The 23,054-nt window shown below is 47.9% G+C and overlaps 1 protein-coding gene across 4 annotated transcripts in view; it reads right to left on the reverse strand.

The window, feature by feature from the left end:
* The window catches only part of Vwa5b1 (von Willebrand factor A domain containing 5B1), a 70,613-nt gene extending 48,274 nt beyond the window's left edge, over positions 1 to 22,339 (reverse strand). For 3 of the 4 annotated variants that reach the window (XM_031379209.1, XM_031379210.1, XM_031379207.1), the window contains exon 1: positions 10,386 to 10,518. The gene's annotated coding sequence lies outside the window, so the exon portion shown is untranslated. Of the gene's footprint in view, positions 1 to 10,385; positions 10,519 to 21,509; positions 21,835 to 22,150 lie in introns of those variants that run through there. The other variant, XM_031379208.1, reaches the window with a different exon arrangement.
* Between the last annotated feature and the right edge of the window lie 715 nt (positions 22,340 to 23,054).

Below are 23,054 nucleotides of genomic sequence, written 5' to 3' on the forward strand. Positions count from 1 at the left end.
CCTCCTCCTCCTCCTCCTCCTCTTCTTCTTCTTCTTCTTCTTCTTCTTCTTCTTCTTCAGAATCATTACATGTATATGAGTACACTGTAGCTGTCTTCAGACACACCAGAAGAGGGCATTGGATCCCAGATGGTTGTGAGCCACCATGTGGCTGCTGGGAACTGAACTCAGGACCTCTGGAAGAGCAGTCAGTGCTCTTAACCTCGGAGCCATCTCTCCAGCCCTCCACTCCCATCTTTTACCTAGGAACTTTCTTCTCTTCCTCCTGAATCGTAGAGGACAATATGTGCCCAGCATCCTTTATCCACCTCATCTCTCATATCCCATCTTCTCTCCTATGTTATATTTTCTATCAGTTCAGTAAAGCATGTTAAGTTCTGTGCGGTTGTTTTTAAAACTGTGCTCTGTAGTCGGGTATGGGTAGGACCTAATTTATTCCCGCTTGGTTTCTCAGGGCGGATGGAGTGAAAAGAGTAACAAATTGTTTCATCCTTTCCACACACAGTCTTTCTGGGTGCTGAGTCTTCTGGAAAGTGAGGGGAGACCTGATGCGGCTCTGAGGACCTCCCATGTAGCCAGGTGGGAGGCAAGGAGTGGGATACACGTTGGAGTCCCAGGTCTCTCTGAGTTTTCCTCTCTGTGTCTGAGCCAGGAAAGGCTTCTACCGCAGGTGACCTTTTGCCATCTGTCTGCAAGGCTATTTGATGAGAGTTGATTACACGGCCCTTTCTAAGGGAAGGTTGTGCTTTCTATCTTGGTCCTGTCTGTGTCCCCAATGAGATTGTCAGGTGCTCCATCCCTCTACTCCTCCACCCCCTCCCTCCCCGAGTCCAGCATCATCTTTTTAATTATGTTCTACCTTGTGGCTGGAGCCCAGACAGCTCTCAACTGGGCTTATCTCCTGACAGGCTGACTGATAAAGGGAGCTGGGAGTGCATTGACGGTTCCAATGTTTTGTCTTCTGCCTTGGTGGCCAGAGTAGAGGCTGACCTCTTGCAGAAGGCAAACAAAGATGACGGACTTCATTTCCTGAGTGAGACATATCCCTCCCCTCCCCCTGCCCTGCTCTCTGTGGCTCTCCTTGCTCATTCTCCCAGTTTCAATACTGTTCAGAATGTCGGTGGGGGAGATGCAGGCCGCACCAGGCGTGCAGGGAACTTGGACTCAAGTTCATTCTGGAGTAGAGTGTAGCAGGGGCTACAGCCCACTGCCTCGTACCCAGAGAGTGGGTTTGAATGACAGATCCTGCTAACGGTGGCCAGACGAACTCTAAAAAGACCTAGTCCATGCTGGCCCACAGCAATACCAATAACTGGCAACTGGGATGCCAGGAGATTAAAATACTTCTGTACAGCAAAGGAAACTATTGTGTGAAGGAATGGTCCAAAAAAAATGGGAGAAAATCCATCCATCCAATAGAGAGGGTTAAACTATGCACGATTCAAAACTAAACAACCAGAAATAGAATAACCCAGTTGACACGTGGCTGAAGGAAATAAACAGTTCTCAAAACTTTCAACTCCACCAGAAAAATGCAAGTCAAAATGACATGGTGCCTACCCCTACAGTCAGAATGGCTGTCACCTAGAACGTGTGGTGCTTAGCACAGTGGAACATTTAAAGTTCATCAAGAAGAATCAAGTCACTCAGAGGAAAATGGAGGCAGCTGGAACTAATGACATTAAATAAATTAAGCCAGTCACAGAAAGACAGACGCTGTGTCTTCTCCCACCTGGGGTTCCCAGGTTTGATGTGGCTGTGTACAATCCTGTGTGCGTATACTCGTGTACTGAGAAAGAGGGAGCAAAATTGTCAGTGGAGGACACGGAGGACCAGCGAGAGGCAGAGAGATGATGGGATGCTCAACAGTGCACACACGTGTGAAAGCTCAAAAGTAATACATCCACGTTTTAAAAAGAACCTCCCAGGAGAGGTAGGCTTTAACCTTATAGGCCCTTACTCACACATATTTCCCAGCACTGAAAAACACCTACTGTGCTCCAGGCCCTCTGTCAGCCTCCGAGGATGTGAAGATAAGGCACAGATCTATCTTGGGAGATTATACTCTTGTAACAGAGAAAACCAGAAGTCAAGATGACACAGCAAGTGACAGCGAGCGCTTATTAGGCACTAACGATGCGCCAAGCTCATATATTGTCTGGATTATTCTTGGCAGCACTCAGAAGGTGTCACTCGCTCTTTTGCTGACAGGACACTAAGGCCTGGAGAGGGACGTGCTTGGTCCTAGACGTGAGCTTGGTGGCATTAGAAGGTACCATACTAGATGCTGTGTCTGAGGTTCTTTGGGAAGGAGCTGGGGTCATTGGGGTTTGAGGTCCTTTCTTCTGGCTCCTTCCCCAACCTGGGCCTCCAGTGGGCAGCAGGCTGTAGGAAATGCTGAGGCTCAGGGACCAAGCCACCCACACATCTCCAGGTCCATGTGAGAGACTGTGGCCTGCTCTGAGAATGGGATCTCGTACAGGCTGTGGGCTCAGTATGTCAGGGTGTATTAGTCAGTTTGAGGGATTATCTTGATTAGGTTAATTCTTGGTGGGGGAAAACCCACCCCAAAAGTGGGCAGCATCATTTCTCAGGCATGGGTCCTGACCAAAATGGAAAGGAGGAAAAGCTGGCTTTACACGGATACTCATAGCTTCTGTAAGGTCAGGGTAGCCTGACCAACACAGAACGTTCTAGGCCAGTTAGGGCTTGGACCTTGTTGATGATTTTAACAAAGGACAGGCTCTTACAGCAGCTGCCCTTACAGGGAAGGTAGGGAGGGGGGATGTGGTCAGAGAAGGGATGTTCTAAGTTATCGTTTGCCTGCCATTTTAAGTTCTGGGGGGGGCGGTTTCTAGAGCATCAACGCTGGCCCCTGGTAGCTTAGAAATTCTGAATCTCAAATGATGACCTTCTGCCTGGCCGGGACATTATTTGTATTTATGCTCCACTCAATAAATATTTATGAAGGAAAACGAATGAATAAATATCAGCTGTCCATGAGCACATTAAAGGACACTTGGTGCTGGGTTTCTGTGGGGAGGAAACAGGCAGGCCTGACTATAGCTAATAGTGCAAGAGACAGATGGTAAGACGGAACATCTGGAGTCTGACCCTGCCTTGTCACCTCCACAGCTGGCACCCCATGCTTCCCTGGAGTCGATTTTCAAGGGAGCAGTTGAAACAATTTGTGAAGGTAAGGATCCAGTCATGTGACCAAATCTCATGATGTGATCCTAAGGCCCTTACTGACTGCTTTTCTTGTGACTCTCCTATGGTTTCTTCTCTCGGGCTATCCTGTGTCTCAGGTCTTCTGCACTGGCTGTTCCCACACCTAGAACTATTCTTTCCCTAGACATCTACACGGCTTACTCCCACTTTGGGCCTTTGCTTAGGCAGGCACGTACTCAGAGAGGTCGGTCTCCTTTGCATGCTTCATTCAGTCTTGCAACCCCTTCCCCCATCTTTCTCTCCAGGACTTTCTCGTTGTGTTTTCTGGAGCAGTCTCATCAGCGGATACAGATGAATTCTGTCTATCCCTTGGTATCTATTTCCCCTCCACAGAGCAGAGGCAGAGCCCGATTGTCCCATCACCAAATCCCAAGCCCTTGAACCAGCCTTGTCCAGATAAGTCATCGAGGAAACATTCATTAGGAATTTATTGGGAATCATAGCACCACGCTGGCCACTGGTCCTCCTGAGGGAGAGAAGCAGCCACCAGATTCCTCCGTGAATCACAGTGCCATGCTGGCCACTGGTCCTCCTGAGGGAGAGAAGCAGCCACCAGATTCCTCCGTGAATCACAGCGCCACACTGGCCACTGGTCTTCCTGAGGGGAGAGAAGCAGCCACCAGATTCCTCCGTGACTTCTCTGAGAAGCCCTTGAGGCTGAAGTCATTAGGTTCCATTCTCATGTGTGTCACCGAGTCCCTAAACTTCTCTTTTATCCTGTAGCAAGGCCCCACTCTCTGGCAACAGGCCATCGTTCCTTGGAGAATGCTTGGCCAGTCTAGGTCAGTCTAAGTCCCTGGACTAGCCCCCGGCCATGACACATCTCACTGTGTCTTGCACAAAGCCACCACCACAACCTGCATCCCATTCAGCTCCTGGGATTCAGCATCCTGGCTTAGGATGTACATAACCTGTACTCTCAGCCAGGTTGGGGCCACTGAAGCCCTGGCTGGCTCCCCAGTGGCAGGGGGAGACAGATGCCTTTCCTAGTCCCTCTTCCTGCTCCAGGGATACCACTCTTGTGCCCTGAACAACCTCTCCGAGGGAGCCCCGGTCCCTTTGGCTGTCCTTTTCTAATGCTTGCTGTGTCCAAGGTCCCACTCACACATTCTGTGGTCCCTGACTCAGAACCTCTCTTTCCAAGTCCTTCGTCGTCCTGGCTCCATTAGCATCTCTGGGGGACAAGAACAGGGCATCTGCTCCTGAATTTTATCTTGACCCAGAATCCTTTGCTTCTTTCTTGCTTTGTTTCCCTTTCTGCTCTCACGCCTTCGGCTTCAGACCCCACTGGTGACTGCTTGGTCCATTGCTACTCACAGCTTTCCGGACTCCCCTGCTGTGTTTCTTTCTTAATTCACACACCTGTTCAAATATGTTCTTTTGTTTATCTTGCTTAATGGGTCCCTGCCCTCCTCTCTGTTTAATGTGTCTGTGCGCTCCTCTCCAGTATGATTCTAGAGGATGGGATTTTGTTTTAGCTTGTTTAGACTGGATCTGTTACCTAGAGAACCATGTCGGCACACAGCAGATGCTTGAACGGATGAAACCTACACAGGGTGCCTTGAACATATAATTTGGCAACATGTCTTAGAGGCAGCTTACTCTTTCTATCTTTCCTTAAAATTGTTTATGATGATTTATTTATCGTGTGTGTGCATGCCCACAGAAGTCAGAGGGCAACTTGAAGGGGTTGATTCTCGCCTCCCACCATGGGGGTGCCGGGGATCAGACTCAGGTGGTCAGGTTTGATAGCAAGCACGTTTGGCTCTCTGAGACACCTTGCCAGCCCCTTCTATTCCTCTTACAGATAAAATACCAAAGCCCAGAGAGATGTGAGGCTTGTTCAAGATCCCACAGCTGGGAAGAGATGGGGCCTGGACTTGAACCCAGGCAGCTTAACCGTCTGCATCCTCAACTACGAGGGCACCTCTTTCTGCATTAAGCTTTCCTCTAAGTCTCAGTGGTCTCTTGTCTACCCCTACCTAAACCTGCTGCTTTATTGTGCTCTCTGGACCACTGCCATCACCTCCTAAGTCAGTGGTTCTCAACTTTCCTAATGCTGTGACCCTTCACTGCAGATCCTCATGGTGTGGTGACCTCCAATTATAAAATTATTTCTGTTACTACTTCATAACTGTAATTTTGCTACTGTAAATCTGTGACATGCAAGATGTCTGATATATGACTCCTGTAAAGAGTCATTTAACTCCCAAGGGGGTCTTAACGCACAAGTTGAGAACTATTTATTGTCCTAAGTGGCCTTTTATCCCAAGCCTGTTTTCTTTTGGATCCCTTCCATGAGCACACATGTTGAGTGTGTGCTTACTCACACATGTACACACACCTCCTGAATTGGCCTCCTTTGCCTTTATTCAGTGGGGCATGCCAAAAGCCTTATACATTCTTCAAGGCTTTCCCCACTGGGTCATCACCTCTGACCAGTGTCACCTTCTGTATGTTCACCTTCCTCTAGACACCCTGATCCCCTCACTAAGTCCCCAAAACACTGATTTTTTGCCACTCTGGAATCATTTTCTGGGATAATGGCTACCACCTTCTCTGCCTTCTCTGTTCATCATACAAACCCTATCCTGTCCCCTCTCCTTCATGAAGCCAACATGTCTGCATGTGTGAGATGTGCATATAGGTGCAGGTTTGTATGTGTGTGTGTGTGTGTGTGTGTGTGTGTGTGTATGGAGTTTGAGTGCATGTGTGTACCTATCTGTATGAAATATGTGTATATATATATGGACTGCACATGTAAATGCCTGTCTGTTTGTATTTCTGTGTGTATCTGTATGGAATGTATGTACAGTATGTGTCTATGTGTGTGTGTCATATGGAGAATGTAAATCTATTTGTAGTGTATGTGTGTGTGGAATGTGTGTATCCATGTGGAGTGTGTATGTTTATTATATGGAGTGTCCATATCTGTATGGAATGTGTGTATATGTATGTGTGTATTTGTAAGAAGTATGTGCATGTGTGCATGTGTATGTGACTGTATGGAGTATGTGTGTGTGTGTACATGTTTGTGTGTATATCTGTATGGAGGGTGCGTTTGTGTATTTGCATGTGTATGTAACTGTATGGAGTATGTGTATGTATGTATATGTTTGTGTGTATATCTGTATGGAGCATGTGTTTGTGTGTGTGTCTATATGGAGTATGGTTGGCCAGAGCCAACCACAAATATTATTCCTAGAGACACCTTCTACCTTATTTTTTGAGACAAGGTCTCTCACTGTTACTTGAAACTTATCAATTTAACTAAGCTAGTTGGCCAGCAAGCCCCAGGGACTGCCTGTCTCTACTCCCTACACACTGTGACTGCAAATACACATCATGATGCTTGAACATTGTCTTACATGGCATCTCAGTTAGGGTTCCACTGCTGGGAAGAGACACCGTGACTAAGGCAACTCTTATAAAGGCAAATATATAATTTGGGCTGGCTTATAATTTCAGAGGTTCAGTCTATTATCATCACGGCAGTGTGCAGCCGACTTGGTGCTGGAGGAGTCAAGAGTTCTTCCTCCAATGAGGCCACACCTCCTAACAGTGCCACTTCCCATGGGCCAAGCATATTCAAATCACTCCCTGGCCCCCATAGGCTTATTCAAACACATGACTCTATGGGAGCTATACCTAGCCATAGCAAAATACAAAATACATTTAGTCCAACTTCAAAAGTCTCCATAGTCTACAGCAATCTCAACAATGTTAAAAGTCTTAAGTTCAAAGTCTCTTCTGAGATTTGTGCAATCTCTTACCTGTAATCCCCTATAAAGTAAAAAAGCAAACCACATACCTCCAACATCACAGGATTTATATTATTGTTCCAAAGACACCATAGTGAGGAAATACTGGACCAAAGCAAGACCAAAAACAGCTGGGCAGTCTCCAAACTGCATCTCCATGTCTGATATCCAACTCCTTTCAGCTTTGTGGACTGCAACACAATTATTTCACTTGGGCTGGTTCTACTCCCTATTAGCAGCTTTCCTTGGCAGATATTCTATGGCTCTGGGATCTCTAACATCTTGGGGTATCCAAGGCAACTTCAACTTTACAGCCTCTTGCTCCAGTGTTTGGTATCCACACATGATCTGGGCTTCTCCAAAGAGCTTGGGTCATTTCTCCAGCTGACTCAACTCCACTGCTCCTGCTATTCTTGGTGGTCATCCCATGGTACTATCATCTTCAATACACTGGGATCTTCCACAGCAACTAGGCTTCACCAATAGCCTCTCATAGGCTCTCTTCATGGTGCCAAGCCTCAATTTTTTTTGCATGGCCCCTTCAGTCCTGGGCCGTCAACTGCAACTGAGACTGTACCTTCATCAGTGGCCTTTCCTGGCCTCGCACAGTACCAAGCCTCAGATGTTCTCCATGACCCCTTCATACCTTCAAAAACCAGTACTGCCTGGGTGATTCTTACACATTACAAAGTCCAGGTGCCAGCACAATGTCTATCTCTGGAACACAGCTTCTCTGTGCTCTCAGAAAACACTTCCCAGAAGATTTCACCTCAGTGATGCTGGTCTCTTCTTAATCACTGCAATTTCTTAGCTTCAACTAACCAGCATCAATTGTCCCAGTAATCTCTTGAGCCAGCCACATGGATGAAGTTGCTGAAATTTACTTGGTAGAAGTGGAATATGGCCCCCTTGTTCTATTACATTCTTCACCACCTAGGCTTGGGTGTCCTAGAACTTGCTCTGTAAACTGATCTTGAACTAAGAGATCTGCATGCCTCTGTGTCTTGAGGGCTGGGATTAAAAGCATGTACACCATGCCTCGACCTAAGCCTTTCTTTACCTTTTCACAAGCTCTTTATAAGTTCTGGGTTGTAGTTTACTTCAGATATAGTCAAGTTGACAGATGAGAATAGCCATCACAATCCATCCTTTGTCATTTTGACACATAATCATATTTTCTTATGTCTAAATGAGAACAATAACGAGGTCATAACAACACCTGACATGATAGAACTATTCCTTGTTCAACTGCAAACACATAAACAATAAGTTTGGCTGGCCATGGAATCATGCCCTTAGGTCACCAGTCCCTTAATTCCAGGTAATATCCTTGAACACAAAATTTAGTTTCATTCTGCTTCCTGGCGCCCCTTTACTCTTTGAACCATATGTTTTGTATTTTTCCTTTCTAAGCTTGCTATACTTGATCAAAATGTTCCTCATCAGAGTAAACTACAGGATAAAGGCTAAATTAGGCATTTTTAAGACTTCCTTTGCCAATGCAATTAATCTAAATTTCTTTATCCAATACTTAGGCAGACTCTTCAGACATGGACAAAAGGCAACCACATTCTTTATCAAAATATCCTAAGAAAGATCTCTAGGTAACATACTAAAATTCTTCTCCTCTGAAACCTCTTTTTTGAGCCAGGCCCTCAGAGTTCAAATGATCCTCAGCACCAACGTCTTCCATATTCCTACTAGGATGGCTTATTAAGCCCCACTTAAAGCATCCCATTGCTTTCCAAATCCAAAGTCCCCAAATCCACATTCCTTCAAACAAAAACATGGTCAGGCCTGTCACAGCAACACTCCACTCCTTGGTACAAGCTTTTTAGTTAGGGTTTCATTGCTGTAAGGAGAAACCATGACCAAGGCAACTCTTACAAAGGCAAATATTTAATTGGGGCTGGCTTACAGTTTCAGAGATTCAGTCCATTATCATCATGGTAGCGTGCAGGTAGACATGGTGCTGGAGGAGTCAAGAGTTATACATCTTGATCTGCAGGCAGCCAGAAGAGGACAATCTCTTCAGGCATCCAGGAAGATGGGATTTCCCTCATTGGGTGGAGCTTGAGCACTAGGAACCCTCAGCCTGCCTACACAGTGACACACTTCCTCTGATGAGACCACACCTCCTAACAGTGCCACTTCCGATAGGCGGAGCATATTCAAACCACCACACATGAGTTCCGGTAATCAAAACCAGGTCTTTCTGATTACATGGCAAACACTCTACTTGCTGTGTCATCTCTTCAGCCCCACGAAGCCTTTCTGGATACTCTTTTTCCTTCTGACGTTCTCTCTCCATGGCGTCCATATTCCATGTACCCTTGTCTATCACATCCCACCTTCCAAGGCACTGCAACCATCTATGTATCATGTACAAGCCGATGACTTCTCTGAGAGCATTGGCTGTGACTTCTTTGCCTCTATCCCACTCTGCATTGTCAGGCTTGGTTCAGAAAGAGATCTCTTAGAGGGTTAGAAGGTCCTCTGTGGCAACTGACAATATGGTTCACTTTACAAGTTCAGTCCTAGTATGTGATGGCTCATCAGAGGCCAACCTTGATGGGCATCACCTCCCTTTCCTCCCTTTCCACAGTCCCTGTCCTGGGCTGCTTCTCAGTCTATGCTGAATATGGGAGAAGCAACGGAAACAGAATGGAGCATGCAGAAGACTCCTAGGGGAGCCTGCATCCCAGTTGCTACAGGCAGGGTGACAAACACCTACAGCAGGGTTCCTGAGGCTCAGGGGTGTCCACAATCCTTTGCTAGGGGGAGTTTGGCATTTTATAAAGAGATTTAGAAAGGGCTGGGGATATAGCATATTGGTAGAGCACTTGCCCAAAAGGCACCTTTGTATTGTTCCTGCCACTGCTCCAAAAGGAAAATAACAAGCACAAAGACAAGAATTTGCCTGGATGTGGCTAGGCCTGTGTTCAGAGCAGTGTTGGAGCCCTGTTGGAGGTTATAGCCCAGAGAGCCACTGACAGAGTAGTAGGCTCGATGGCTCTGCTGTTCTGGTGCTATGTGCCTTGACTATCTGAGTTAATGCTCTGGGTCTTAGCTTTCTCCATACCTTCAGAGTAGAGAAGTTCCCATGGATCTCTGCTGAAATATAGGTCCTGACTGTTGGAAATGAAATCTGTTCAGCTGCCAGCAACTTAACCCATTATTGTCCCAGACATGCCAGTTTGGCTCTGTCCTGGCATCCTGGAAGCCTCTCACCCCCAACCTGGCCAGATACCCCCACCCTACATCATACTTCAAAGGGCTGGCGTCCCTTGGTTAAGTGGGCTTAGCTGGGCTAAGTTAAGTGGGCTTAGCTGGTCTCATGTGATGAAACCATAAACTCATCTCACGAGTTAGAGCTCAAACCTACCCTCTTACCTCAGTTCTGGGGTCCCATTCCTCTTGTTACCCCTAGAAATCCCTTTCGCTTCTTTAGGGAGGCTCAAGCCCAAACCACAGACTGGTAGCCAAGTCCTTCCATCAAAGTGGGCCACAATTGTTCCTAGAGTCTAAGCCAATTGTACCAAGCTTCTAGAACTCAAGGGTTCTCACATTCTGACTTCCATCCTTGAACTTTCCCTCTTCCAGGGTCACACATCCATGTACCGGACCCCTGCCTTTTATGCCATCCATATTTATGGTCACCACATTTATGTAGTCTTTCAGCTCATCAATGCCCCCAACTGTTATCCTAAGCTCTGTCTTCTGGTGTTTCTAGCTTACCCTAGGCCCCTGGAGGAAAATTTAGCCCCTCTCAAGGTCCCACTCAAAGGCTCTCATTTCCACAGAGCCCTCTGAGTCCTTTATGCAGAGAGAGGCAGCTGTTTTCATGTCACGTGCTTTCGATGTGCTATGTCTTGTCAGCAGATGCACAAGGCATGCCTACTGCATGCTGAAGTCTGTCCCAGGCCCAGCAGACAGACAGACGACAAGACAGACATGGCTCTTGTTCCCATACTTTATGTTCTTTTTCTCAGGCACCCATCCGGGACACATTCCCCTAGAAAACTGGAGGCAGGGGCTCTGTTGACAGGCATAGGCAGGGCTTTTCTGGAAAAGACCCCAATAGCACAAAAAAATAATTGCAAGCACTGATCAGCAGAATTACGCAGAACAGTTGACAGAGCGAAGAGACAACTACAGGAAAGGAAAACATCTTTGCCAATTACACAGAAGGCAGGAGAATTAATATGTAGGATACATAAAGAAGTGAAGAAACAAACACTAAAAACTAAATGAGCCAGCCAGTACACAGACTAATGAACTGAACAGACATTTCTCATGAGAAGAAACACAAGTGGCCCATAGACAGTTGAAAAAAAATGTATTCGATATCCTTAGTTACCAGAGAAATGCAAATTAAAACTGCTTTGAGACAGTCTAACCCTAGTCTGAATGGCTGCTATCAAGGGAACAAATGAGAGCAGACACTGGGGGGTGGGGGTGGGGGTGGGGGTGGCTGTGGGGAGAGAAGAACCCTTCCCTGCTCTTGGGAATACAAACCTGCAGAAATCGATACAGAGTGTTCTCAAAGACAGCAAAACCAGAGTGTATCACAGAGCCCAGCCGCGCCATTCTTGGAGACTCCAGGGTAACACATCACACAGACACTTGCACACCGGTGTTGAGGCACTTGCACACCCATGGTGATCACTGTTCTATTTGCACTAGCTGGGAAATGGAACCAGCCCGGCCGTCCATCAGCAGATGGGTGGATAAAGAAAAGGCAGTAGAGAGATGTAATGGAATGTTACGCAGCCGTAAAGTGCAGTCACAACGTTTGCAGGAAAATCGGTGGATTAGGAAACCATGATGTCAAGTGAAATAAGCCAGACTCGGAAATACAGACAGACAAACACCTTAACTTGGATTTAAAGTTACAGGTGTGTGTGTTTCTGTGTGTGTGTGTGTGTGTGTGTGTGTGTGTGTGTGTAGGCCATGAAACCAGAAAGAGAGGCAGGAAGAGATGGAAATGGAGGTGGGAAATAGAGGGTAATGGAGTATCCATGGAATATGAAAGTAGTGAGAAGCTGGATATGGGAGAGTTCAGGGAGCCAATGGAATAGGGGAGCAATGAGGGTGTAATATACCAACACGTGTGTGTGAAGATGCAGCCCATGACTTTGTATGTGAACCTATCAAATCAATTAAATAATAAAGAGATCCCTGTCCTCTGAGTCAGTGTGGGACCCATAGTTGATATTGAACAGTGGATGGATTAGATGAGGTATCACGTATCTGTAATGGCAATTCTTTGGATACGGAGGAGGAAAGCTAGCCTGAGCTACATACCAAGACCCCATAGCAAACGGAGTGAATGGATGCCACGAGTGGGGCAGGCTATGTTGTCAAGAGGTGAGACCAAGCGAGGCCTTGGCTGTAGGCTCGTGTAAGCAGCTGATTAGTAAAGAGAATGTTCTCTTTCAGCCAGAAAGCTCACAGGACTCCATCTCAGAGGCATCTGTAATCTTCCTTGGAGAAAGAATCAAGACAGAAAACACCCCACCCCTGTCCTTGCTGTCCTCCCCTTGCCTAGGAGCACGGGGCCCAGCCAGTGCTGATGTCCAGGACAGTCAGCGAAGGAGACAGAGGCCTGGGCTAGGCCTCTGATCTTACCAGGTAACAGGGAGTGACTGGCCTGCTGGAGAAAGGAGAAACTCCAGAAGAAAAGAGGCCAGGCTGCAGAGTCTCCATCACCAGTCTTAGCTTTTCGGAGGTATTGGCTTAAGTGCATGCAAATGTTGCTGGCTGGCAGGTGGCCTGTTCCCTGGGGCCTCCTCTGGAGCTTGCAGTACTGAAGTCTGCCTACGAAGGCTTCTCAAACAAGGACACGTGTTGCTAGGAAAATTGGATTCTGTCTCCACCAATTCAGTTTAGGTTACCCTTCTGGGGCGCCTTTAAAGGTGAACTTACCCACTGAGCTGCCAGCATCCCCAGAGCCCCATGGAAAGGGGCTGAACGGGGCTAAATGGATGCTTACAGGGCTTCCTGCCTTGTCCTGTCTCCAGATCATGAGTACCTGCACAGGATGATGGACAGAGGAAGGACTACTTTGAAACCACTCTTCAGAGGTGGTTGTTTGCACTGGTGTGCTAAAGAGAGTAGAGTGATCATTGATCTATGTTCTCTCCAAATACCTCTGCACGACGTTAAAAAAAAAAAAAAAAAAAAAAAAAGAACCAGACAGGGGAGCTGGTTTCTGCCCCTAGAATCTTCCCTTGTCTCCCTTGTCTACCTCTTTCCAGCTGGGACTGCCTCTGAAATTCAGTTTCTCTGCTTGGTGCAATGGAGAATGGCATGGCTATGGGGAGGATGCAGGAGAGGGGCTGTGTCTAGAATGCTCACTTAGCTTTGGTCCTCAGCAGTGACTCACACCTGCTTTATCGTTTGTTTTCTTAGGATGCGATCTAACTCGTCCACCCACTTAGACTCTACTTGTGCCTCTGAACTTCTGGCATTTCCTATGGTGACCCTGATCACCCACAGCCTCTCTCTGCCCACCGATCTGAATCCAGGCATTCCAGGGCTCATGCCTACATGTGTGTTGGCATCAGAATATGTTCATTGTCTTAGCCTCCCTTTGAGATCCTAGACCAGTTAGCGACAAGCTATGAGGCCCCTCTCTACCACAGGCTGCCCCGTCAGGTGGCACAGAGAGGCCAAGTGGTTGGCAGAGAACACAGGACAGGCAGTAAAAGTCACCAGGCCTGAGCATAAGCTCTGCTACCCACTCAGTATGGATCCCAGGCTTCGATTCCTACCGTCACACAGATTGCAGTGACTAGAACTCTTGGGGCCATACACACAATAGAGTGTGGGGCCTGGAGACTGATGGGTTACTGGTTTAGTGTCTGACTTTGCCTAATGTCTCTAGAAGTCAAAGTTCCTAGGGGTAGGAATCTGGGATGTCCTTGTCTTTGTTCTGTTTCCAGCATACAGAATAGAACCTAAAACAGTTTAAAAAAAAAATAAAACAGTGATACACAGGAATAACGCCGGGTATTACCCCGAATACCTGCTGTGAGCAGGTAATCTTCAGGACAGGGAGGAAAGCAGGCCTGGTCACTAATCTACCACCCCCATTCTGCAGGCCGGAAAACTGAGGCATGGAAAGGTTCTATACCCTGCCTAAGGCGACACATCTGTGAGTGACAAGGCTCTGGGTTGAGTGGTCACTTTCTGAACCACATCACCTTATAGTGCTTGTTAACAAGATGAGCCAGTGAGTGGCTAGGATCGGATGACCACCCACCAAGCTGTACCCGGGCCAGATGATAGCCAATAGGAGTACATAATCCCATACCTTCTTCCCATAGTGGGCAGTCCAGGGTCTCAGGGACTTTTTGAGACAAATCACAGGTCAGGCGGGAAGCCATGCTCTTTATTGCGTCCCTTCAGCTCTGCCCTTTTAAGGAGACCACTTGTTCACTGCCTAATCTGATCTTCAGACTGGGGGTGGGCTTCTGGAGGACACCCCCCACCCCATGATCTCATTTAATGTCTGTAAAGGCAGGTTATGCCTTTACAGTGGAGGAAACAGTATGTAGAGAGGCTAAGTAGGCCTCAAGGTCACACCGCCACTTGGTGATGAGGCAGGGTTTGAGTCCAAGCTCGGGAACCTACTGTTTGGTCTATGGTCCTCGCTGCTTGCTGCCTTCAACCAGCCCATGTCTTATGGTCCAGCCAGTGCACCTGTAGCCAGCTGGCTGTTACTCAGGTCTCACCCGAGTCTGGGGGTGCCCTCAGGATCACCCTGATTCCTGGATAGTCTCAGGATCACCCTGATTCCTGTCCTTCTGCTGGATAGTTGGGGTGAAGTAAAGATTTCTAGCTGATATTCAGTTGAGCCTCATTGCTCGCCTATTGCAGAACCTCAGCATGGGACGTGTGACCTCTATGGGAGCAAGCAGCTGAATGAAGGGCAGGGAGACACCTCAGCATAGCTCTTCCAGGCACCAAGCTGCAGAAGAGCCAACCTGGCTTGTGGTGCCCCTTGGCTTATGTGAACCCTCGGAAAGTTAAGAAGCACAGCTGGGAATCGCTACCCTTGGGATGTGCCCTGGGTGCTAGCCAGGCTTATGGAAATAGGCTTTGGGGACTCAGCGTCCCTCCTCAAAAAACTCCAAACAGACTATTATGAAGTCAAGCATGGCATTAGTTAGCATACCTGGATCATCACCTGATTCCTCTGGACCCTAATTGTGGGCATCGCTTTGTTTTGATTTACAGATGATTCCAATAAATGAGAGAGATCAGAGAGGTAGTAGTAGCTGATGGTGTGGTGAGAGAGAGAACCCTGGCTGTGCCATGTCCCTGTGTTTCCTGCAATGATGTAGCAACACCCAGAGCTATGGGATCCTTCACTCACAAGAGAAGAGGCAGCTTTCTCTTTGAGAGGCCGGAGGTGTTAGCAATGGAGACTAAGCGGAGACGTAGGTGAAAGAGGAGGCAGCTGCGGACATTCCCACCCAGTCAGCCTGGGAGCCAAAAGCCTTAGATCCCCGATAGAATTCAGTTTTGAGGGCAGATTCTGGTGTATGCCACTCAGTGAGGTGCCTGCCACATTACTTCACTTGGCTAAGCATCTGTTCTCTGACCTGTGGAAATAGCACAGTACTCCAGCCTGCAACCCAGTGACGTCAGGAGAAAGTACAACATGCCTAGAATGTATTACACACAGTGACTAACTCGCTTTTTTTTTTTTTTTTTTTTTTTTTTGAGGTAGGATTTTTTTCTGTGTAGCCCAGAGTAGCTGGCCTTGAACTCATGATCAGATCTCCTGCCTCATTGTCCTGAATGCTGGGATGAGAGGTGTGCACCTCCACACCTAGATTCTGCCACGTGGGTGGCTTCTCCCTATGTAAGGGGTGATAGGAGAATAGGTCTAAGGTAACTGATGAGCTCAGACTTCTAAAAAGGCTTTTGAGTGAGTTCTTTGAAATGGGCGACCTCAGAAGTCTTTGGCAGCTTGAAAGAGTAAAAATGATGTGATTAAAAGTTGTCCAGGGAGCTTTTAGCCTGTGACCAATTAACATTTTCAAATTCAGTAGTGAGTCATGAAAGCGCCGACTCTCATTCATAACGCATGCAATTCATAACCAAAGCCCTTCTGTATCCATCCACAAATGCTAGCACACTAAGAGCCAGGAGAGAGGAAAAACAAGAAACAAAACCCAGCAGCCCCGCAGTTTTCATCCTAAGGACCAGGAGACTGCAGCTCAGGAGGGGGAGTGCAGGAGGGCTAAGGCTTCTGCAGAGACAGAGATGACCCTGTTGACCACACCCCCCAAGCTTGAACCAGCAGGGAGTCTCACTCTGTAGGCCACAGGGATTTTCATCTGCTGATTAGAGCTGAGAGCCAGTGACTGGGGTTGCCCTTGGGAGCTAAGACCCTGGAAATGACTACCCCACGTTAGTCTCTGTGCTCTGCCTTATATTCTGTTAGTGTTCTGACAGAGGCTCCCCTGCTACTCTTTTGGTTAAGCCTGCAGTGATCTCCATGCTGGGGAACAGACCTGGGAACTCCTCTTCATAGAGACAGGGCAGGCTGCATGCCCCTGCCCTCCTTGAAAACCTGAGGTGTGCCTAGCTTCAGCCAGTGAGCTATGGCAGAATTTCTCACAACCTCTTTTGGGAGGAGTCACATATCAGATATCCTGCACATCAGATACTTACATTGTGATTCATAACAGTAGCAAAATTACAGTTATGAAGTTGTAATGAAATGATTTTATGCTTGGGTGATACCACAAAATGAGGAACTGTATTAAAGGGTCACAGCACTAGTTAGGTTGAGAACCACTGAGCTATGCAGTAGTGAAGTCCCTCACTTCTGGGTAGAGGCTTTGAAAGCCAGTGTGTGCTTGGTGGCATCCTGTTTCTTGCCGTAGCAATCTTGGAAACACACATGTAGAATGGCTGGCCTTCCATGATGACATATGACCTGCTTTGAGCATGATTGGATGTGTTACTGCAGCACAATCAAACTTGACTAGCGAAGCCATGAGTGTTCCGGTCTACAAGCTAAGGTAATGCATGGTCAGAGATGGAAGCCACAATACTAGGCGACAAACATGTGGAGGAAGAGGCACTGGACAGTGTGTCCACTATGATATACATTACATAAAGAAAGAGCTTTTATTTTCTCAACAGTGTACCTCCAGTATTCAGGAAGGTGGCTAGCACCCAGTAGGTGTTCATTAAATGCTGAATAAATGAACTAAGGTGTGAGCTCAGGTGGTGGACAGTGTGGAAGCAAGCAACCCAACAGACAGAAGTTCCCGACTCCTGCAGCAGCCCCACAGTTTCCTGCTCATGCAGTCACTTACTCAAGTCACAAGTCTTAAAACACAGACTATAGAGGGCTCCACACTCCCCCAGTAGTTGGGGGAAAATCCTCTTAAAACAGTGACAAGGTTTCACAGGAAATGGTGAAGAATGTTTTCAACTGGGAGTTTATTTTGGAGAAAAATAAAATTAAAACCTTGAAAACAATTCTACGCTGGTTCAGAGTAATATTATAATCATATGTTAAAACTTTGAAGGGACAAAGAACAAATCAAGTATTAAGTCGGGTAGGCATAGGCTTTCTAGAGAATTCTCTGTTTCTTACATTTGATGTTTCTTACATTGATTCTTACAATGAAGCCTGTTTCTTCTCAAGCTTCACTGTTATTAATTTTCTCTCTTTTTTGGTCAGTCACTGGCCTGTCAATGGCATTATGTAGGACCAAAGATCCCAACTTCCTCTCTAAATCTTCTCATTGAGTCTCATGGCTTAGATGAGATTTCAATTCTACAGAGTAATTATTCTTTGCCATTATATGGGCATTGCTTCTCCTACCCAACAGCCTCAGAGACAACAGCGGACATAGGAGCTGACTATGCACAGAGGTTGCCATGCGGCTTGAGCAAGGGCAGGCACTTATGCAGACCATTTATATAAGTAATCAGCTCGTTAGTATTCTATGCCTGGACTTAGGGTGTGTGTGTGTGTGTGTGTGTGTGTGTGTGTGTGTGTGTGTGCGCATTAGTTTCATATCAACTTGGCACATTTGGGAAGAGGAACTCTCAATTGGGAAAATGCCTCCATAAGATTGGCCTGTAGAAAAATCTGGTGGACGTTTTCTTATTAATTGGATTGATGTAGGAGGGCCAAGGCTGCTATGGATGGTTCCACTCCTGGTCTGGGTGTTATAAGAAAGCAGGCTGAGCAAGCCATTGTGAAACAAGCCAGTAAGCGAGCACCCTCCACGGCCTCTGGACTGGTTCCTGCCTCCAGGTAGCTACTTTGGGTTCCTGACTTGACTTCCTTCAGTGATGGAGCGTGATGGAAAGCTGAAATCAACCTTTTTCTCCCCAAGTTGTGTCTGCTAATGTTATTTTTCCACTGGACTAGAAACGCTAAGACTCGTGAGTGTACATGAACTTGTGTGTGTGTGTGTGTGTGTGTGTGTGTGTGTGTGTGTAACTGTGCGTATGCAAGTGCACAGCAAGAGGTCAACCTGAGATGTCTTCTTTGGGACCATCATCTATCTTCTTTCCAAACAGGTTCTTTCACTCGCCTGAAGCTCACCAATTAGGCAAGACTGGCTAGCCAGAAATCCCTAGCAACCCACTGTCTCAGCGTTTCCAAAGGTGGAATTATGAGCACCTTCCATGACACCTGGCATTTTTATATGGGTTCTAGGGATCCAATTTAGATTCTCATGTTTGTGACCCTTCCTCCCAGACTCTGGTGAGAACAACTTTTAAGTCTAGACTCTGACAAATGTGTAGTCTCAGGTAGTAGCTTAGACAGAGACCCACATGGTACCTGAACAAAGAGATGTGGCTACAATGTAAACCTAGTAGACTTCCCCTTCCTTGTAGCTATGCCTGACCCTGACCCCATTCTAGGATGTTCTCTTGCTCCCCACTCTAGCCTCATTTCTGCTGGTCACCAGTAGTCTCATGAGAAGAGCCTCTGAGCAGTCTCCAGGTCAGGACTATGGTTCCCAGTGTGGTCATTAGAAGATGAAAACTTTACAATAGATCTCAGATTGGATACAAGACCAAGAACCTCCTGATTTCTCCAGATTCCATGGGGGATTCAGAGGCCTGATCCCACGGACCCTTCTACCAGGTTCTTACATACATATGCTCATTCCCAGCCATGCCATGAGTCCTGACTGTGCCCTGGCCTATGCTCATTCCTCAAGCTGAAGCCAAGCCACCTACATCCAATTTTCTCTAAAGCTTCCTGCCCCTTCTGGGCTCTTTTAAGCCCCACCTCCTCCATGAAGCCTACTTAGATTCCTCCTCAGAGCTTTTCTGAGCTATATCTAAGAGTTGCCATTCACCGAGTGGTCCCAACATCACTAGAGATGGCATGAGGGCCTTTCTTATTATCAGTTCTCTCTGATACCCAGCCAATATAGCATCTGCTAAGGAGATGCTGGGCCGCCTGCCCCACCTACAGCCTCACAGCTAGTAAAATGACTTTTCCATTTGCCCTTGACTCTCCTAGCTCTTTGAGATTCTCCAGATGCCCTTTTAACCTCTGCAAAGTGAGAGTGAAATCAGACACCAGAGCAAAGGTCTGGGGAACACACTAGCCTCTGGCCTCCTCTCTAACTGCTCTCTCTTTACTTATGCAAATTCATCTCCAGGACCAGGAGACAGTGAGACAAGGGACTGGAGGTGAACCTCCCTCAAGCTCTTATCTTATATATATGTCCCCCTTGCCAACTCTACTCCCTCCCAAAGTGGCTTGCCCTCTCCCAGGAGGAGGTGGGTGAGCAGATGATCCATGAATGTACACAATGGCTTCTGTGCTCCAGATGGCCTCAGCCTTCTGTCACTTTGCTTTTTGACCAGCTCATGGAGCTCGGATTCAAGAGCCCTTCTCATGGGCATTGGTTGACATAAGCTTAGGAAGGAGATTTCTACCTTCTCCAGCTTGAACCCCCATTTCCTTGAGAACAGAAAACCAACACTCAGCTCAGTACCTGGCATCAAGTGGCACCCAGGGACTCAGTGGATCTTACTTCTTTCCCTTTTCCCACCCCACCCTGTCTGGTCAAGCAAACTCAGTGCTCTTAAACCAATCCTTTGGCAGCTTCTTTACCAACATACAGAGCCCAGAGATATAAAAGACACTTTCTGCTTCTCTTTCCCCACATGGCCGTGTGCTGCTGTTTCTTCCTCCATAGCACGACACTAACACCATTTCCTTTAGAAAGCCTTTTTAGTCCTACATTAGGCTCCCTTGACCTCAATCCCCTTTCCATAAAGAATTAGACATGCAGAGAGTTGCAAGTGTCCGCTCTATAGTTAGGTAAATGCCCCAGAAGCTAAGGAGAGTCATCCCCCTATAGCCTGATGGCCAACATTCTGAGAGCATCGTCTGGCTCAGGTTTTGGGATAGTGGTTACAATGAGAGGCCACAGACCCCCCCCCCCCGCCCCAAGCTTCCCAACTCCTAAAGCTGTGGTAGAAGGATGCTCACAGCCCAAGCCACCCTCATTCCAGGCATCTTGGCCTGTCTCAAGCCAGAAAAGCAGTGGGGCCACAGGTTACCCAGGGGGAACACAGTTCCCTTACTGCCTTGAGCCACAGACCATCACCTGGACTGGGTTAGAAATGGCCCAAGCACTGCACCTTGGACATGAATGAGAATTCCCAAGCTGAAGGACATTGCATTCACATGTCAGGCCTTGTGGGTCCTGCTCAGTCACCCCATGGTCAGGTTTAGCCCACAGCCTTAACAATCTTAGTTCACACACATGCATATCCACACACCTTTAATTCCCTTCACATCACATACTACATGTGCGCCCCTGAAATGTGAACATGTTTATATACATGTATCATGACCCCCTTACCTACCCAGGTGGCTTGCTACATACATGTCATGTCACTACTTCCAGGGATAGCTCCTTCCAGAAGTGTGCCTCTACATACCTCCCCAGGACATAGCCCCCATGCATCATGGTTCAGCCCCTCCCCTCAACCCCCATCTGATCCCAGTTAGCCACAGGAGCTCTGTGCCTTCAAGTGCCCCTCCTCCAATGAGAGAGCTGCAGGTCACCCTGTGTGCCCTTTGGTCTCTGCCCAGGTCCCGTGACTTGCTTGGTTTAAATGGGTGGACACAGGAAACAGGCTTGTGTCCCAGCAGAGAAAGTGAGGAAGGGAGGGGGGTACTGCCTGCTTAATTAGAGAGAGAGAGAGAGAGAGAGAGAGAGAGAGAGAGAGAGATGCCTGTTGCTCTCAGAGTGGAGGAGGGGCTACTAAAGGCTTCTGGCCCCCCACCTGGGAAGCCTCTTGTTCCACAGGTTAGGAAAGGAACATCAAAATAAAACAAGGACATCCTGGGACCTCAGAGCTGCAGCAGATGTGAGGGGACTTCCAGCAGGGTCTTGATATGTTAGCAGAAATCACTGCTCACAGTGCCAGGGCCCCTGACAGCCACCACCTTCCACTACCCAAAGACTCCCCTCTGTCTGTTCAGAACCTTCTTACCTCCAGGATCCCAGGACGTGAGGCTCAAAGAAGAATGTTCACTCAGCCAGCAGCTTTGGAGACAGTCACACGCCAGGCACCCAGAGGGCAGCAGGCAGGAGCCTGGAGCTTGGCAGTGGGGGTGGGCAGCCCACAGAGCACTGACTGCCCTGGGTCCCTAGAGGACAGACTAGAAATGATGGGGACAGGGAGATGGTGGAAGAGGGTGGCAGGGATGGGAGGCAGAGAGTGAGAGAGAGAGACACGGAGAGAGAGACAGAGAGAGAGAGAAGAGACAGAGACATAAGAAGGAGAAGCTGAGAGGATTACACACAGAAAACGAACACTAAGAAAGAAAAGAGAGGGGAGGAGGGAGGGAGAGGAGAGGGAGGGAGAGAGAGTGAGAGTGAGGGAGAGAGAGAGAGAGAAAGAGAGAGAGAGAGAGAGAGAGAGAAAGAAAGCAATGGGAGCAACATGTGGTCACATCACTTCTGATGCTGGAACCTCCGGAGCCCCTCCCCATGGAGCAAGCACACAGCACAAGTCACCATCACACAAACTCTCCGTGCATGCATGTACATTCACTCTCATGCTCACCCTCAGCATTTAGGATAAGGCTCCTTGTCCTTGAGCTGCAGGGCATGGGCTGCTCCAACCCTTACCTTATCCCAGGAGCAACATGTGTGAGGGCAAGCACTTCCTCTCCACGCAGCTGTCTCCCTGTGCCCAAAGCTACTGGAGAGGACTCCCAGGCTGGGCTCTGGTACCCAAGCCCAGTGCCTGGCTGCCCTGGCAGCTGGCTTGATCAATGCCAACATTGCGATGGCTGTTTAGGTGGCCTGCAGGAAGCAGAGCCATTTGTTTTGTCAGAGCGTAACCATGACAATCACCCCAGGCTCACATGGCTTGTGCTGCCTCCCCCCACCCTGCGCCCTCCCTTCCCCCTTCTCCTGAGCACAGGAGGAAGCTGGAGGCCACTTAGCAGGCTTGGCTAACTCCTGCAGGGGCTGATAGCAAATGTCTGGCTTCCAGGAGCATCAGGCTTTTGGGCAGGCCCTCCCAGGGGGAATAAGTCACTTGCCTTGAGGCAATCCAATGCTGGACAGAGCCCTCAAGGTCCTGACTGGACCTGGCCTCCCCAGATCCCCAGTGCTGTTCCTCAGCAAGTCCATTCCATGAGATAACTAATACAAGCTGTCACAACATTCCCCCCCAAGAGGCCATGATGCAGGCAAGCAGATGGCCCTTGGATACTGTGGTCCCAGGCAGTGGATCTGCCAGTGTCTTTGGTGAGTCTCCAGGTGTCACTGGCAACCCAGGGCCAAGCCAGTCATAGGGGGAATTTCTAGGTAGCTCCTGGAAGTGGGGCTTCTAGGGTAGCCATTTGGGTGGCCCAGAGAAGCAAGGGCTTACAAGGATCAGGACAGACAATCAGAAGAACTAAGTCTACAATTCGAGCCTAAAGTTAAAGGTTCCAAAGACGAGACATAAAGGTGAGAGCTAATGATAACACAAGGTGTCCAGGGACACAGATGGAGCTAGCTAATAACGGGTGTGCACCTTAAC

This window comes from Mastomys coucha, unplaced genomic scaffold, assembly GCF_008632895.1.
Source record: "Mastomys coucha isolate ucsf_1 unplaced genomic scaffold, UCSF_Mcou_1 pScaffold18, whole genome shotgun sequence".
Classification (NCBI taxonomy): domain Eukaryota; kingdom Metazoa; phylum Chordata; class Mammalia; order Rodentia; family Muridae; genus Mastomys; species Mastomys coucha.